Below are 17,693 nucleotides of genomic sequence, written 5' to 3' on the forward strand. Positions count from 1 at the left end.
TAACCCTACAACTTAAAGAATTAGAAAGAGAGCAACAAGAAAAGCCCAGAGTAAGCAGAAGGAAGGAAATAAAGATCAGAGAGGAAATAAATGACATAGAGACCGAAAAAATAAAATAAAACCAATACAAAAGATCAATAAAACCAAGAGCTGGTTCTTTGAAAGGATAAGCAAAATTGATGAACCTCTAGCCAGACTCACCAAGAAACAAAGAGAAAAGAACCAAATAAACAAAATCAGAAATGAAAGAGGGGAAGTAACAACTGACCCCACAGACATACAAATGATTGCTAAAAAGTACTATGAACAACTCTACTCCAACAAACTGGACAACCTAGACAAAATGGACATATTATTAGAAAAATACAAGCTTCCAAAACTCAATCAGGAAGAATAAAAAAATAAAAAATAGATAAAAAAATAAAAAACATGAATAGGCTGATAACTACTGATGAAATTAAAACAGTAATCAAAAAACTTCCAAAGAAAAGTCCTGGTCCAGATGGCTTCACAGGGGAGATCTACCAAACATTCAAAGAAGAACTAAAACCTATCCTCCTCAGACTATTCCAATAAATTCAAGCAGAAGCCACATTTCCAAGCTTTTTCTATGAAGCCAGAATCACCCTAATCCCAAAATGAGATAAAGACACTATAAAGAAAGAGAATTACAAGCTAATATCACTGGTTTACATAGATGCTAAAATCCTCAACAAAATTCTACCAAATCAAATCCAGCATTTCATTAGAAAGATCATACCGATGACTACGTGGGATTTACTCCGGGCATGCAAGGCTGGTACAAGATTTGCAAATCAATTAACGTTATATATCACATAAACAAATTGAGAGGTAAAAATCACATAATCATATAAATTTAAATCCAAGCAGAAGGCACATTTCCAAGCTTTTTCTATGAAGCCAGAATTACCCTAATCCCAAAATGAGATAAAGACACTACAAAGAAAGAGAATTACAAGCTAATATCACTGGTGTACATAGATGCTAAAATCCTCAACAAAATTCTAACAAATCAAATCCAGCATTTCATTAGAAAGATCATACCAGATGACCAAGTGGGATTTATTCCGGGCATGCAAGGCTGGTACAATATTTGCAAATCAATTAACGTTATATATCACATAAACAAATTGAGAGGTAAAAATCACATAATCATATAAATTGATGAGAAAAAGCATTTGACAAAATCCAACACTCTTTCTTGATAGAAACTCTCAGCAAAGTGGGAATAGAGGGATCATAACTCAACATAATAAAAACCTTATATGACAAACCTACAGCCAACATCATACTCAATGTGCAAAATCTAAAACCATTTTCCCTAAGAACCAACTTACACCATACACAAAAATAAACTCAAAATGGATAAAGGATTTAAATGTAAGATGGGAAAACATAAAAATCTTAGAAGAATCCAAAAGCAGCAAAATAGCAGACATATGTCATAGCAATATCTTTACTGATACAGCTTCTAGAACAATGGAAAAGAAGGAAAAATAAACAAATGGGACTACATCAAAATAAAAAGCTTCTGCACAGCAAAGGAAAACAGTATGAAGTTTCCTCAAAAAATTAAAAATGGAACTCCTATTTGACCTAGCAATCCCAATTCTAGGAATACATCCCAAGAAATCAGTCAGAAAGGATATATGTAGCCCTATGTTCATAGCAGCACAATTTACAATAGCTAAGATTTGGAAACAGCCTAAGTGCTCATCAGCATGTGAGTGGATTAAAAACTGTGGTACATCTACACAATGGAATACTATGCTGCTGTAAAAAAGAAAGAACTCTTACCATTTGCAACAGCATGGATGGACCTAGAGAGCATTATGCTAAGTGAAATAAGCCAGTAGGATAAAGATAAATATCACATGATCTCACTCATTTGTGGAATTTAATGAACATCATAAACTAATGAACAAAAATAGATCCAGAGACATAGAAACATTGAACAGAATGTCCAACCTCAGAGGGAAGGCAGGGGATAGAGGGGGGTAAAAGATCAACCAAAGGATTTGTATGCATGCATATAAGCATAACTCATGGACACAGACTGTAGGGGATGAGGGCATTGCTGGAGGGTGGGAATGTCTAGGGAGAAGTCAATGGGGCAAAAGGGAAACTTATGTAATACTTTAAACAATAAAGAACTTAAATTGAAAAAAGAATTTAGTTCTTATATAAGAGGCTTATACAGTAGATGAGAGTTTCATTTTACAAATAATAAAGGATTTAGTTCTTATATAAGAGGTTTATACAGTAGATGAGAGTTTCATTTTACAAATAATAAAACTAAGTCTCAAAAAGTGTATATATACATATATATTTCAACACAAAACTGTTTAATTACCTAGAACTAATTGACTGCTTTCAAAAATCAAGTATCAGCCACATGGCAGTAGCTCCATATCCCCTTTCTTCAGCATTTTATCAGCAGTGCCTACCACGTTTCTTAATCTATAACACCTGCAACAACTAAAATGTAAACAATAACTACTAGTTCTGAGAGCCTACATTCCAGAAACTGTATTAAGTAGTTTATCATATTCAATCTCATTAACTCCCACAACAGCCTATGACATGGGCTCTACTATTCCCGGCTTTTCCTGTACTCAGTGCCCCCTCCTTTTCATGATAAACACATCCCCCTATCTACTAGTTTTCGATAGCTGTCCTGATAAAGTACTGTTACACTTAGTGGCTTAAAACAACACACACTGATTAGCTTACAGTTCTGAAGGTCCGAAGTCCTAAAGCCAAGGTGTCAGCTCACCACACTTCTTCCTGGAAACTAGGGGGAAAATCTGTTTCTTCGTGTTTTCCACCTTTTGAAGGCCACCCACCTATCTTGGCTCACGGCTCCCATTTTCCATTTTCAATACCAGCAAATTCCTCTCAGAACCTTCTGTCTTCACCTTTCCCTTTGACCACACTTAGGAGAGATGTTCAGCTTTTAAAGACTTGCGATTAGAGTGGGCCCACCTGGATAATCCAGGCTCCTCATCTATTTCCAGGTCATCAGCTTTAACCACATCTTCAAAGTCTCCATTGCTATACAACCAAACATATTCACAGGTTCTGAGTATTATACATCATGGACGTCTTTCAGGGTCATTAATCTGCCTGTGACACCTGTATCATTAGCTCTTCAGCGACCACTCCATTATGCTTCTGGCTAAACTGAAGGCTAGCTTCTTTTCTCACTTTCACTTCCAATGCTCCAAAAGGACCAGAGGTGGGGCCTGAATCATCTTGCTTCCACACTGCTAATTCCCAAGCGTTATTTCAAAGCACCTATTCTTATGAGTTTCTACCACCCACACAAAGTTTATACCCACTTTTTCATTTTCTCTCTCAGTCCTTAGGCTTAATCATCCACAATAAATGTCCTTCTTGCCACTTATTCCCTCAGCCTCATCCTCAATTTTGCCTGTAAATCTGTTAGACTACTGATATATAAACACTTATTTTTCCCTTTTCCTGCTTATTTTTGCCTTTTTACCTGTTTTAAAGAGAGAGGAACAAGTTTCATCTTTATAGGCATCATAGAGCAGAAAGAATTAGAACATTTTCCTCAATTATTGTCCTGTCTCTAAGATTCCCCAAGACCACAGTCAGAAAACAATTTATTTAATTACTAATTGGCACATCTTAAAAGGCAAGTACAACAAAAGAGAGAAAATAATCAACTCTTGATAAAATATTTCTGCCAGAGGTCAAGGAAAAGAAATTATTTGAAAGTAGTCTCCTCCAAATATTCCCTTGCTAAGTGCAACCACCACCCCATCCAGGAACTAACTTGGTTCTTTGCCCTGAGATCATGTTTCTAGTTCCTGAATAAATCGTTCGTTAAATCTCACCATAGAAATCTCCACCCACCTCTGAGGAAAACTCACTCACATACATAGGGGTTGATCGAATTGAGTGAATCCATTTTTTCCTCTCCCATTCATTTGCCAAAAGTTGAGGAGTCAAGAGTTTGAGATGGGAGTGCAGGAGAAGATAGTGGTAGTGTTACAATGAAATCTGGAATTCTACCATTGAAAATGGCCATAAATAGATCTTTATTGTTATTTTCACTTTTAAGAGGTTAAAACATGCTTATTCTTAAACTAGCGAACCTGCAAGCTCAAGCACATATACATAATCCAAGGACAGAAATGCAGGTGGAGATATGGTCTAATCTAAATCCAAATTGAAGCTTAATTTCCCCACTTTATTTAACAAGCTCTCTGCCATTTCCTATAAAGAAAGTAATTCCCATTTCTTGGTTTGTTTTCATCCACATTAAGTGCCTTATCAAAGTAACAAACATAATAAATTACCTCTGACTAGGTTTCTCTTTGGTTATCACAGCAAAGGGCCCTAGTTTGTTCATTCTAGTAAAGACAAGAGGAAAATGTGTATTATTCTGTTTTTCTTTTGGATATGAAGGGTTTGTAGTTTCTTTGGGGAAATGTTTGTTTTCTATATGTGTGTTTATTCCACAGTATGCCTTTTATTGCAACTGATCTGAAAATATGGAGTTTGGTGACAATGCCATGGCCTGTTTTAAACACAGAGTCCTAAGTTCAAAATTTATTTCACTGCAAATAATCACTGCAAATTTACTTGAACTTCTTAGCCAGTTTCCTCATTCATAAAGTGAGGACACTGTTATTTAATCTAAAGCTTTATGTAAGGATCATGCCACTTTACTAATCCTGCATGTATGCAGTAAATGCATGTATCTGATGCTCAAAAAAATGAAAACTGTTATAAATATTATTACAATATTGTCTGACTTGGTTTCTCAGGTACATATTGCTGTAAGGAAAAAATAAATACACTGAAAATATAAATAATTAAAGAAAAGAAGACCCATGAAGAGTTTGAGATCAGGATATGAAGGCCTTCTGGGCTAGGGTGAAGACTTTGAAGTTAATCTGCCAGATAAACAGGCTGGTGAAGATTTTTAAAATAAGAGTGTGGCATGATCAGATCTGTGTTTTAGAAAAAAATATGTCTATAAAGTAATGCTTTTGAGTTTAAATATCCCCCCCACCAGGTTCAATCAGGTAACAAAAAAGATGGGCATAAGAAGAGAGATTATGATGAACTGGAGAGAAATCTGATGCCCGAGCTAAAAGGAATGGCCACCATCGAACTTCACCCAGCTGGTGTTCCACGTGGACCATGAGGTCAGATCATTCGGATTTTTTAAGAGAAACTGGAAATGTGGATTTTTATGTAAAAGTATTACTTGATTTTTCAATCTGTGCATCTTATTCCAAAAGGTATTTTAAATAAAAATGAAAGGCATCATTGGCCTGCTTTTAAACAATAAGGCATCATTTTGTCATTTGACCATTGCACAATATGAGACTCTGGAGGCAGGGAAAGCAATTAGGAATCTATTTCAAAAGTATGAACCTAAGCCAGAGCCAGCAAGGAATAAAAAGAAGGGAGATGACTGGCCATCCGAAGATAGCTCTAGAAGGAAGCCACCAAGGCCAACAAGAGCAATCTGACCAGATGTCTGGACTCTGGTCTGTGATTTAGTCTTGGTGTCATCATTATGAATACAGATTTAGGTTTTACTTTTTTTGCTGTTGTTGTTCTGAACACAGAAAGAAGAAATGAAGAGTGGGCTCTGAAAAACAAGCTTTCAATTCCACCCCAAATCGACTTCCTCTGAGCTCTTCAAATTCAAAATGGCGCATACCAGCTCCAGTTTGAATTCTGAGTGAAGTTGAGAAGAAAAATTCGTGTTCTCTTTGTTCCTTTGCTCCAGCCTCTGAGGTATTCAGTTAATGTTCTCTGCCATAAAAAAAGGAAATGGTTGGTCTCCTTTCCCTAACTATGCTGTCTCTCTGATTTAAGTACTTTTCACCTGTGAATGTCCTTGGCTACTCCTAAACTGTATTCTGTCCCATAAAAGGGACTAAATTAAAGACTGCTTTGGCTCTGGTTTAGTGAAGATTTTAGAAGTGCTATAAGATTTCTCCTCCCTTCAGAGAGCCAGTGAAGTTCACCGTAAATGTCACTTCCTTTCTGCAACTGGCTGTAAAAATCCACCCCTTTATGAATCAGCTCAGATGACCTCTCTCCCTGAAACCTTTTCTCGGGACCCCAGCATCCCTCTGCAGCCCCAGATTGGGTCAGTGCACCTTAACTCTGTACATCATCATCATCTGTCACCGTCTAATTCATTTCCTGGATTGAAAACCTGTAACCTATGCCCCATGTAGCAGCCAGAGTGGTCTTCTTAAAACACAAGTCAGATCATACCACTGCCCAACATCAATTCTTCACTGGCTTTCTTTAACAGTTACAATAAAATCTACACAGCTTAAAATGATTTACAAAACCCTGGATTACCTGATTCTGTCTCCAACTTCTGCCACTCTGCTCTTTTTCCGATTACATTCCGGTCTCATGGGCCTTCTGTGGGACCCTCAGATACCACCACAGTGCCTTTGCATGTGCTGTTCCCTCTACTTACAATGCTGCCCCCTGTCTCTTCACACAGCTGGATATTTCTTACTTTTCTGGTCATAGGTACAATGTCATCTCCCCAGAGAGACCACCTCTCCCTGATCATCTACTAGTAAATGCTAACTTTCCCAGGTTATTCTCTCTCAGCATCTGGATATTTTCTTCATAGATGTGGCCACTATAATAATCTCCTTGCAGACTTCCAAATGCTAGGGTACAATTGTCTAAGGACCTCAGCTGTTGGTGTCTGAAGTCTATCCATAACATGCTCTTAGGCCACCCTTCCCAGGCTGAGCAGGACAGGGACCCTGAGGCAGTGTGTTCCTGGGAGACATGAAATCTCTGACCAGTGAGTTTGACTTGAGGACCCACCATCAGCTTTGTTTAAGCTTTCTTGGACTGTACAGCAAGCTGAAACTATTTCCACCCAACCTTCTTTCTTTCCCTCTTCCTCCATAGAGTCAGACCAGCATTCTGACCAATGTTTCCTCCCGTCTCCTCCAGGGTATTTCCCACATTCCCTCTTGGGTCTATGCTTCACTTCTGCTTTCCCCCAATCCTGAACTAACACAAAAATTATTCACTGAATATTTATGTTGGTTAGTTAGTTTGTTAGTTGGTTGGTTTGTCTGCTTGTTAGTTAGCTAGTTTATTATTTGCTTGCTAGTTGGTTGGTTTGTCAGTTAGTTTGTCTGTTTGTTAGTTTTTTAGTTAATCCGCTTGTTAGTTAGTTAGTTAATTAGTTAGTTCGTTTCAGTAAAACATTGTATCCTTGAAGGAAAGACTCCTGTTAGACTCACTCACCCCATGTCTACAGCACTAGCACGATCCTGGCACAAGTAGGTGCTCATTAATATATGTCCAATTTTGTGCAAAGATCTATCAACACATTGACACATTACACTGGAATTATCTATATGCTATGTTCATCTCTCACCAGACTATAAAATTTCTTGAGAATATTCTTTTTACTGGGTGTGAATTTAGTGTATTGCCCAGAGGCACAGTAGCAACTCAATCAATGTTTGTTGATGTGAGATAACACTTCTTCCTTCCTCTTACACTTCCTCCCACCCAGTACTCCACACACACACCTCAGGCAACACATGTCAAATTCTTATCTGTCTTCCATAATGCAGTCTCCTTTACCCCAAGCAGTTCATCCTCCTGTGTTCTGTATCTGGATGAATGTCCTAACCATTCTCCCAGTTTCATGTTCATCTCTCACCAGACTATAAAAGTTCTTGAGAATATTCTATTTACTGGGTGTGAATTTAGTGTATTGCCCTGAGGCACAGTAGCAACTCAATCAATGTTTGTTGAAGTGAGATAACACTTCTTCCTTCCTCTTACACTTCCTCCCACCCAGTACTCCACACACACACCTCAGGCAACACATGTCGAATTCTTATCTGTCTTCCATAATGCAGTCTCCTTTACCCCAAGCAGTTCATCCTCCTGTGTTCTATATCTGGATGAATGTCCTAACCATTCTCCCAGTTTTCCATGAATTCTGCTTCTCTATTACTGGCCTTGTACCTCTCCTCAGCATCTCAGGCTATCCAAACAATCACCAGGTTCCATTCTTTTCACCTCCTAAGTATCTTCTCATTTAATTAACTTGCCTAGATTTCTACTGATACCACCTGGGTCTATGTCCCCATCATCTTTTCCCTTGACCAATATAAAATACCACCTTAATAGGTCCCTCTTCCTTCACATTTTCATCCCTCCCATGCAGTCCCTTCCCCACAATAAGAAAGTTCTCTCTAATAAGCAAATTAGATCAGTCCACACCCTCCTTAAAGCCCTTCAAATCTCAATAGTTTGTGTTGAAGAGGCCTTTCAGGTACTACTGTACAAATTCACCAACCCCTGCCTAACCTTCCCCTCTCTCTACATACATCTCACCCAATCTTCTAGCTACACAGAGGTTTGCTGTGCCCCAAATGATTTCCCTCTTCCTTGGAGAACTATGTTCCTCTAAATCACCCCCATCTCCATTATGCTAATTTCTGCATGGTTCACTTCTTCCAAGAAGTCTTCTGCAGACAAGCCCAGTCTGAATAGAGTTATTTTCCTTTGGGTTTCTAAAGGAACCTTAACTACTCCCATCATGATGCTGTTTTAGACAACTCGGGCTGCTCTAAACACAGCTTCACTCAAAAGTCTTTGCATATATTGCTTTCTCGCCTGGACTACCTTTTCTCATCTTCCTTCTGGTCAATTAGTCTCCATCCTTCAATACCGCATCTTGAGTATTCTCTCTCCCATAAAATCATTCTAATCTCTCTCTCTCTCTCTCTCTCTCTCTCTCTCTCTCTCTCTCAGTGGATTTGACCATGATCTCATGTCATCTGTACAAATTTCTGTTAACTTATTTCATAGCATTTCTTGATTTAAAATTCTAAGTCTGTGTTTGCCACTGGACTACCAACTTACCATGATCTCATGTCATCTGTACAAATTCCTGTTAACTTATTTCATAGCATTTCTTGATTTATAATTCTAAGTCTGTGTTTGCCACTGGACTACCAACTTTTCAAGGGTAGTGTCAAGGTCCAATTCAGCTTTCTTTTCCCAGTGCCTGCTACATACAAAGAAGATATGTAATACATATTCATTGAATACACAAATGAATGAATGACTGCATCCATTCTTAAGGGCTTGACAATTTTATCACTGTGATACCTGTGAACTACAATAGATCGGATTTATTTATATTCTGAACTGAATACATACATACTATAAAATCTTTCTTAATAAGATCTATCATAAGCATCTAAGAGAGGACAAAGCCTTATAATCTCTTTAACTCTGCTTCTCTGTCTTGAACTTAAAAGAGCTCAATATACTTTTACTGATTGTTATTGCTCTATCACCTATCTTTTTTGATTCATCAACTTACTAAAAAATTAAAAAAGAAAGTCATCTCAGAAATCAAGTAACTCAAATCACAAAATGTTCTTTTCTAAAAATAACACATCCCCAAACCCTCAAGGTAGAAGCCATGTGTTTTCTCCTTTTCCATTAATGAGAGAAAGTTGCAACTTCCTCCGTTTTCATTTTATCTGCGTCATGTCTGTGTTGCCTGGAGATTTGTGGCTGTTGTTTCAAGAAAAATCAAAATGACAACGGGAGATGGGTGGTCTCCTTGATTTAAAAGTGGCACTCAGATCTATCAAACCCCGCAAATCCAAGAAAAAGAAAGTTATTGCACAGCTAGTGCCTACTTCAGAGGCAGGAATCCCTGGGAGCAGGTGGGGTGGGTCTACTTGCATGACCTTTAATGCACTGACATATAAAGTAGAATCACAAGGGCATAGAATTTGCCATATGTTTTACTTATAAATCTCATCATAGATCATTAAGCAGGTATTATCCTCATTTTATAGTTGAGAAAACTAGATTTCTGGGAAGCTATGTAACATATCCAATATCACACAACTACTGTCTTTGCAACAGAATGAGCTGGCCCCTTTTCAATAGCCTCATGCCTCTGTTTCTCAAAAGGGATGATAGGTGGTCAGGACTTTGAATACCATCCAATTCCCACAACATCCAGAAGGATTTGTGACATAGGCCCAACAGGTTCTCATTAATACTACTAATTCTGGCATTAGGCCCACATTTCTCCTGCACTGGATCCACATCTGAGTTTTATTGGACCCTTTAATGTCTTTAGCTCAAGAGCATTGGACCTCAGATCTTCTCACTCCAAGGGAAAACTGAGCAGCAACTTCTCTTCATCCATCACTACCAACCTAGAAGAGAACTGTCCACAGCTGTCCTCTCTAGCCACATTTCCCATGGACAACATCCTGTCCATAGGTTCCAGAGACAAAAGTGCCTGCCAAACAAGATAGACCCCTATGCCCTGTCTTACCTCCACTGGAATCATGGATAAGATTGAACCGCTAGTTCCCCCACACACATACTCAAAAAAAAATGTAACCTTTCTTTTCCCCTCCCAGTAAGTATTCCCACCCATGGAACACTGTGGCTTTTGTGTGTTTATCAATCTACCAAAGCATCTTCTTGGGTAGAAGTTGTGAGAGATGTAAACAGGCCTTGAGCTCCCTCTAGAGGTTGCAATCATGTGACCAACACACAGAACCCTTGGCCTTAAATACTATAGGTATTTCTTCAGCACAGTGAAATAAAAAGATCAGGACACCTACAGAGATGGTTGTCCGCCTTTTATTCCCTGCCAAAAGAACCAAACAACACCCTGTTATTATTTGCCTGAAGATAAGGCTTTTCAATCATGCAAACAATTCTGGGCCTCAGAGTTCAAGAGCATGCCATGGAAGGATCGCTGGACAAGCTCTGCAGACCCTAGGGCTTCCTGAACTAAGCAATAGGTGGGAGCCGAGGAAGATCAGAAATCATGGGCACACCTCAATTCCCTCATGGAGAACACTGAGCAGTAGATTTCTTCCTAATCTCTTTGTAAAAATACATTTTAAAAAAGTAAGCATGTTTCTCAATTATACAAGGCATTCAGACATTCCATGCTCGCTTATGTAGTTGCAGAAATAGCTCGTTCTCTGCTTAAGGACAAAAAGTAATTGCCATGGCCTGTTTATCTCATCTGCTTCCCAGGAGAAAGGAAAATCATCACATGGAAGTGATAGAAGGTCTCTACACCTTTCCTCCAAAAAGAGGGGGTAATTATTCTCAGAGTCCTCCCTTCCAAGGACCTGTCCCACTGGACTGGGAGCTTCCCATGACAGCAACAGCCCCTTTTTGTCTTTAAATCCATGATACCAGCACCAGGTCGGGCATCTTTCAGGTTTGCTGGAAAAAAGTCTGGGGATGGAAGGTATAGAGATGGAAAAGGTCCTCCCTAATGGTGGGATCTGCCACCTCAAAGGTCTCTTGTTCCATTCTCTTTCTACCAAAGTCTCTAAAGAGGAGAACCTTGTGTCAGCAATTTTTTATCTGTTAACATTACTTCTGAGTTATATCCCCCATAAAGTCTCATCTTTACAAGCCAGCTGTGTTGCTCAAGACCAGATATTTAAAAATGTTTTGCATTTAAGAAAACAAGGTCTGATGTACACAGAGCATTGTTCAAACCCACCTAACTCCAGCTAATCAGTCTGAGTCCGTGCAGCGTGGTCTTTCTGTCAGCATTGACCTTTGGTCTCTGTAGTTGCTGATTCTCCAGACTGCCTGATATGTTTTCTTCCCAAGGGGCCTCCTGGAAAGTCCCTATTTGGTCCAAGCTCCAAAATTCCCACTGATGAGCTCTCTGGAAACTCATCCCACTGAGCAGATAACTGCTGAGTGGATAGCTTCCCCTACCTCATCCTGATTCTGGAAACTTGAGTCCCCAACGACTAAACAGAGAATGAATCCTGAGCGATTAGCTTTCTCTAACCCATGGGTTCTCCAAACGTCCCCTTGGATGCAGTCTGTGCCCAGCTGTGCAAGCAGGGGAGCTCAGGGAACTGTTCAGAATCAAGGTCTCTGCTCATCGCATCATTTAGGCCTTCAAAGGCATGTGAACCTTCAAGAGAAATGACAGGGCCAGACTTTAGAGAAATGTTTGATATCATCTTGGCTAAATTTGGTGATGGTTAGAAGAAAAGAGGATTAAAATGAAAAGGGGGAAAAAGAAGAAAATTTGGTGGGGATGTAGGAGCAGCTGCTTTTGCAAATCAGCCTTAGGAAAGATCTAGAAACTGCATTTCTAGCCCAGCTGGCTTGACTCAGTGGTTGAACATCAACGTATGAACCAGGAGGTCATGGTTTGATTCCCCAACAGGGCACATGCCTGGGTTGCAGGCTCTGTCCCCAGTAGGGCATGTGAAGGAGACAGTTGATCAATGATTCTCTCTCATCATTGATGTTTCTATCTCTCTCTCCCTCTCTCTTCCTCTCTGAAATCAATAAAAATATATTCCTTTAAAAAGGAAAGTGCATTTCTACCTATTTGGAGGAGAGAAGTTCAGATACTAGTAGGAAGAGGGCAGATAGTGGCAGGTCCATATATCCTGAAGTGCTCATGGAAAGTTAGTGACTATCTACACACACACACACACACACACACACACACACACACACACACACAGTTTTTCCTTGCTCAAGCCTCTGGGTTATTTGGATCTCTGGGGTCTGGAAGATGACAGCCAGCCATATGACTTAGAAAGAAGGGGGATCTAAGGTTAGTGGTAGGAACACAGTTGGAGCAAGTACAGATGGAACTGGGGAAGAGAGTTCATGAGGGCAAGTGAGAGGGTGGATGGAGTTCACCAACAGTGTGCCTTGCTCTGTCACCAAGGTCCCAGGAGGATCTGGGCTGAGGAAGGCCATTCCTGAGTTTAACTCAATTCACCTGCAAAATGAGCTGATAAAAACAACTTTTCTGTTTACTGAGAGGACACAGAAGGATTATATGAGATGGTGGTTGTTCAGAAGCTTTGAAAAGTACAAACTCTAAACAAGTATGATGGGTTATAATATTCTCATGACTAATACCCCATCATTTCCTGAAGGCACAAAGCTTGCTTATGGAAGAAACTGTGCATCAAAAACTTTAGGTGAGGGAGGGCCAGATGAACGGAGGTGCTCGCAGAACCAATCTCCTTACCATCAGGTGACCTTGTTGTACAATTTCAGGTGAGATTGTATGTGATGACATTGGTGGAATTATCCTGGAGTGATGGCACTGTAAATAGAACACGCAGTGAAAGCTGAGCCACAGCGAGGTCAGGTGAAGCGCCCTCAGTGGAAAGTCAGGAGAACTGGATTCTCATGGCAGGTATGGCAAGGCAAGGGCCCATGTCATCTGCTGTCACCATGCCTATTTGCACAGTTCTAAATAGAAGTGCTCCTTCTTAGTCTTTTCCAAATTGTAATACTCTGTAGGTATGTGCACATGTGTGCACATGTGTTGTAATGCTTATGAGAGCTCATCTTACTCATCACTTAATGCTCACTCCCTTGCTGAGCACCTGGCTTACAACAGGGGCTTGGTACACAGCCTATTGAATGAATGAAGTGCTCAGAGCAGTAGTTATTAATCCTGGCTGCCCATCAGAGTCACCTGGAAAGCTATACAAATCTTGACATCCAGCCCCATTTCAGAAACTCTGATCTGATTGATCAAAAGTAAAGCTCTGGCATAAATAGTTTTTAAATTTTTATTACATTTATTGGGGTGATATTGGTTAACAAGGTTCTATAGGTTTCAAGTGTACAATTCTATAATACATCATCTGTATATTGCACTGTCACCTACGGTAACCATATATTTGACACCTTTCCCCTCTTTTGCCTCCCCTGCCCCATCCTCCTTCCCTTCTGGTAATTACCAATTACTGAGGGGACACAGAAATATTATATGAGATGATCTGTGTCTATGAGTTTTTGTGAGACACTGCTATTTGCAACAACATGGATGGATCTTGAGAATATCATGCTAAGCAAAACAACTCAAATGGAAAAAGTCAAGAACCATATGATGTAACTTACATATTGGATATAAAACAGAAAGCCACAAATGAACAAATAAGACAAACAAACAAAAACTCATAAATAGTTTTTTAAAAAACTCCCCAGTAAAACAAAACAAAAATGAACAAATAAGACAAACAAACAAAAACTCATAAATAGTTTTTTAAAAAACTCCCCAGGGACTTTCATAGGCAGCAGAAGTGGAGGACCACTTCAGAGTCTCAAAGATCAGCCAAGCCAGTGATGTCCAAACTTCATCTTCTGCACTAAAACTGTTTCTCAGCCACAACAAAATCTTGAGTTGAAAAGTACTGCATGGAAGAGAATGAAGCAGTCTCCCTGGTGGAGATGGGGAAGGTAGGCCCGGAGGCTCTCCTTCCAGCCACTGAGCTCCAGGGTGGTTCACAAAACCCACCATCTCTGGGGACATGGCCTACTGGCATTAGAAGCATCCAGTCCTGAATTCTAAGCAGGATCATCCCACTGCACAGCACTGCCTCCTCTCTGCACCCCATGGAACATAATGCAGTCCTCACCCTGAAACTGGCCTGAGAAAAATGGCAACTGTTTTTTCCTTTTCAGCCCAAATTCAGTACTCTCAGCTCTCAGGGAAAATCAGGCACAGGCCTCGTAGGATAGTGGAGAGAAAAGAACGCCTAAAATATATAAATAATTCAAGGCTGAGTTTATTCATGATGCCGTGTTTGCTCCAGGCAGTGGTTCATGTAATCTCTCTTACACTGCTGGCCAGGCTGCCTCCGTAGCATTTATTACTGCAGACAACCCGTTCGAAGCTGTTCTGATTTATGCATCTACATTCTATTACGGGGGTAAGTTTATAGCACATTGAGGTTCCTGCTGCTGACATTGTAAGAGGAAGAAGAAGAAGAAAGACTAGAGAAAATAATAAGGGATAGTCATTCTGCCAGTCTAAGGGGGGCAAAGGAAATGGGCCTGTGTATTTTTATGACATATTTAATTAGTTATCTGGTACACACATACACACACTCTCACACATACCTACATCAGACAAAAGAATGTTTATCAAGCATCTACTAAGTGCCAGATTACTGTTGTAGGTGATGGGGCTACACTGGTCACTACACTAGACAGACCCCCTGCTCTCAAAACATGTTCTTACCAACAAGCTTCTGGTGAAAATAATACCACCACCATCTTTGTCCCCCCAAAATGCTCATTGCAGGGTTGACACTTGGCAGACACTCTATATCTGTTCAATGAATAAGTGAATCTGAGGTTAGGAATAAAATGAAGTTATGTTACCAACCAAGGTCACTTTTTACTTCTCTCTTCACAGTAATGCTATATAAGAGAAACCATATACAACCTCATGCACCACTAAACATTTATTGTTTGTATGTTGAGGCTGTTAGTCTGGGTGGTTCTCCTCATCTTGGCATGGCTCTCTCACAGAGCTTGCAGGTGGCTGGCTGTCCACTGACCAGGTCAGCCTCTCCTGGGACTAATAGAGTGACTCAGCTCTGCTCCACGTGCCTCTCATCCTCTAGTCAGAGACAGTGTGTCCTCGTGGCCATTGCAGGAGAATGGAAAGTAGTGGAAACACATAGGCCTTTGAGGTCTAGGGTTGAACTGAGAAACTATTACTTCCAATGGATTTCATTGGCTGGAAGAAATCAGAAGGCCAGTCAGACTCAAGGACTGAGAGATTTCATCTTTAGTGACAGGATCTGCAAAGTTACCGAGTAAAGGACAAGGCCAAAAGGGGTGAAGAACTGAAGCCACCATTACAATATTTCACAGGTACCCAGCAAATTAGCCAAAATCTGTGACTGGAACCAACCTCTTAAGTGAAGTGTACTGTCCCTTCCAGTAGCAACTAGGCACATTCCCACCAAAGCTTTGAACAGGCTCCCTGGGAAGTTTAGGAAGAAAGTATGTATGTGTCTGAAAATAGTTCAGTGTGTCTTGAGTGTCCTCCTGCCCTTGTCCCTGATCCTCACCTGGTCCCACTTAGGGTTGGCACGTGCCTCTTATGCTCTCTCCTATCTCTCACTAGTTCTTTTTGCTCCCTTCTTAACCCATCACCTTAGGAGACAAGATGTGCTTATCTATAATAATAAAAGATAATATGCTAATTAGACTGGACATCCTTCCAGATGTCCTTCCAGACAAAGCCGAGGCAGCAGGGGCCGAGGCAGAGGCGGCCGTGGCAGCGGCCGGGGCCAAGCCCCTTGCACAAATTTTGTGCATCGGGCTTTTAGTAGTTAAATAATGAAGCAGAATTTTAGCCCAACCCCTGTGCTAAAGGACTTTGCACATGTCACTTCATTTAATCCTTAAAATTATCATATAAGTTAGTTATAATTATTACTCATTTTACCATTATGCTCATCACCTGAAAAAAAAGAAGAGGAATACTAAGAGAGATTAAGTCACTTGTCCAAGGTTTTGCAGCTAGTAAGGAATCAAGTCAGGTTTCAAACCTCATCTGTCTGAATCAGAGCCCATGCTCTTAACTACTAAACTTTGCCCCCCACTTCCTTGAACCCAGAGGGTCACCTTCACTAAACCGTGGCACCTACCTTGTAAAGAATTACCACATTCTTAAAGCAAGAAGACCACAATCCTCTGCCCTCTCTCTTCTTATTAGACAGTGGGAAGGAAAGAACAGAGTTCATACAACATCTTGGATTACTTTTCTCTGGGGACAAAGGGTTTGGGGTGTGAGGGGCAGGTTATTAAACTTTCCCTCCTGTATGACTTCCACCAGCTCCCACCAGAATATCCCAGGCTGTGTTAGTCAGAATGACTGCAAATGAGACCATAGATTCCATTCTTCTTCAGGACACTTGGAATTAACATAATGCATTGTGTAATTTGCTCACCCACACAAGCACCAATAATTCTTTGTGTAATTTCCTCTTGTTGGTCAGGAAAGAGGCTAAGTCTGTAGCAGAAGGAAAGTATGAAAATCCCATCCACATTATTTCAAAAGAATTGAATTTTTACAGAAGCACCTTGATGTAAACATGTGGGAGAGTGTGAGCAGGGGAATGAATACATGGCAGCTCACTTCAATGTCCAGCTGTGAACAAGCACTGAGTTCTTGATAGGTAGACTGTCTGTCCAAGCCCCACCCTCTGCAGGGTATGTTCAGCCTCCCTTCTCACCTCCATTTGCCATTTACACCCAAAGAACAACAGAAAAAAATGGAAACCTACCACTTGGACCCATAGGTTTCCCGGCTTGTTTCAGTTCCAAGATAGAACCCTAGTGAAAGCTGGATTCAAGATCCTAGGTTTGAAGCCCTGAGAGGAACATGCTCAGGGATGCTGGAAAAGAAAGAAATACATATAACTGGTCAACAACCAGCCTCTTGGTGCATTTAGCCATCCAGCAGAGTAGGTGGGAATGACAGGCCTGCTTTACTCCATGGCTCAAAGGAGAGTTCAGTGGGCACCAACTTGCACTTGGGAGAAAAGATGGAATTTTCAATGGGGGGCACTCACCACATTAAAGAAGAAGAAGGAAGAGAGCTTACTGTGCCCAAGCACAAGGAAGAGTGAAATGGGAACCGTGTCTTTAAGGCACAGTGACCTCATCTACACTAATAAAAGAGAAACATGGTAATTAGCGTACGACCGCTACCCTTCCCATTGGCTAATCAGCATATCCTTATGCAAATTAACTGTCAGCCAAGATGGCGGCCGGCAGCCATGCACTGAAGCGCGAACATGAGGCTTGCT

Source organism: Myotis brandtii, unplaced genomic scaffold (genome assembly GCF_000412655.1).
Source record: "Myotis brandtii unplaced genomic scaffold, ASM41265v1 scaffold547, whole genome shotgun sequence".
Taxonomy (NCBI): domain Eukaryota; kingdom Metazoa; phylum Chordata; class Mammalia; order Chiroptera; family Vespertilionidae; genus Myotis; species Myotis brandtii.